The following is a 2,124-nucleotide window of genomic DNA, read 5'->3' as shown; positions in this document are numbered from 1 at the left end:
GATTCAGTTTTGTTTCGTTTTGAATACATAATGTTTTGCTACATTGCTGGTGAATTTCCTTCTCATGAAAACACATTCTGATCTTCCCAAAGAGCCGTTAGTGGAGCAAACATCTGATTTTCAGAGTCAAACACAGATGAGCACAAAACTGAATCTGTTTAGTTTGGCAAATCAAACTCAAAAGAACAATTTCTGTCAAAGTAATTTAGAGACATTTTTACTCAGAACTAAGTAAAGTTTAATGTCTGTGGTTCTGAGCTCTGGAACTAGCATCCTGTTGCCTTCTTTAAAACATGATTGTTTTCTGCTGCTTTTCAGTATAGAAAAAAAAACTTTAAAAAAATGACCTAACTGCTTCTCTTTTTAAAAACCAAGCATGTATCTGAATTTTGTTTCAAAATCTATGGATTTGGGTCATTGCTCGAATGGTGCTAGTCAAATAAATTTGTTTGCATAAAACCTGCCAAAACTTGACTTTCAGATATTGTCAAGACTTGAATGCAACACATCAAATGTTCATATTTTTTTTTATTGAAGTATTTATTTTCCTTTTTGTTTTACTTCTAACTTCCTTGCATAAACAGATTTTTTTTTGCTACAGTTTTTGGATTACATAATACACCATCCTCAAGTAAGTAGGCTATAATTTTCTTTTTTTGTAATTATGAAACAATTATTTCTGTGTGTGTGTGTGTGTGTGTGCGTGCGTGCATGTGCCTCGCTTTTGGCCTTCCTGGAACTTTCCTTTGACAGAATAGGTGTAAAATGATCATTTCTTGGTTAATTACTGTCAATTTTGATGTGGGAAAAGATAAAACTTCAGACGACTGTTGTGTTTTCCAGTCCACAGTTGCATTCTAAAGCCACTTTTAAAGCTTATGTTTTTAGAAAATAAATATGTGGACATAAAAAGTCATTTTTTTCAGTTTATTCAAGGTTATATCAATAGCACATACTCAGATTCTGTCTGTTATTGGAGACACTTCTGTGTTTAGTGAAATACCTCAACCGTGCTTCTACTCAACAGCTTTCATTTTAATTTTGAAATGGTTTTGAAAGAGATTTCAGACGCGAACTAGAAAATGTGCATTTCCTATGAAAATGCAAGTGTGAATGCTGAATGCTCAATGATGAACGGTTTTGGTGAAAATGGCGAAAGCATTTGAAGCCAACTGCTGAAGACTTGCAGAAAGGTAAGAAATAGTCCATGTAGTGTGAGAAACCCAGGTAAAAAGCCACAATTAGCTAAAGAGCTAAAACTAGCTAAAATACTGATGATAGCAAATAGGCTTCCACTAATATGCTGGGTTACAGTATATTCCATGAAATGTAAAAATAAAAAACTAATGTAAAACCTAAAATTTTAAAAGGACAGAAACGTTCCCCTATTCCTTCTGATAAAAATGGTGGGTGAATGAAATCCATAGCTTTCATGGTTGCTGAGATATCGACATTTGATTGGAGGCATCGTTTAGCACGGCGGCTACAGTAATGAGCACTTTTCTCAAATCTTCATTGTGGTAAGATCATGAAAGTTAATAACTTCAAGGTCATGGGTTCAATCCCCATGCTGGTCAATTGAAATATTAAGTCTTAAACAAAATCAACACTTCAAAATAAAGAGAAGGCTTTAAATTAAACCATTATGCATATTGATTTTGAAAAACATTTGAATATGAGCATGTTTGTTAAGCTCATCAAGTTTTTAGTAAATCGATTAAAATTCAACTGTTTGTATGGCTGGTTAGCTCAGCTGGTCAGAACTTGGTAATAATAATGCCAAGGTCATGGGTTCAATTCCCATACTGGCCAACTAAAACATAACATCTTTCACAAAGTCAACACTTTGAAATAAAATAAGACTGGAAAATAAACCTTCATGCATTTTGATGTTTAAAACCATTAGCTTATGACCACTTTTAAGATCATGTAAGTTTTTCTTAAATCCAAGAAAACTCATAGTTATCTCTGACCAGCTGAGGGTAGCGCAGCTGGTCAGAGCAGGGTGCTAGTAACACCAAGGTCATGGGTTCAATTCCCATACTGGCCAACTAAAACATAACATCTTTCACAAAGTCAACACTTTGAAATAAAATAAGACTGGAAAATAAACCTTCATGCATT

This window comes from Poecilia formosa, unplaced genomic scaffold (assembly GCF_000485575.1).
Source record: "Poecilia formosa unplaced genomic scaffold, Poecilia_formosa-5.1.2 Scaffold168, whole genome shotgun sequence".
NCBI classification, from domain to species: domain Eukaryota; kingdom Metazoa; phylum Chordata; class Actinopteri; order Cyprinodontiformes; family Poeciliidae; genus Poecilia; species Poecilia formosa.
Note: the sequence above shows the minus strand (reverse complement) of the source record.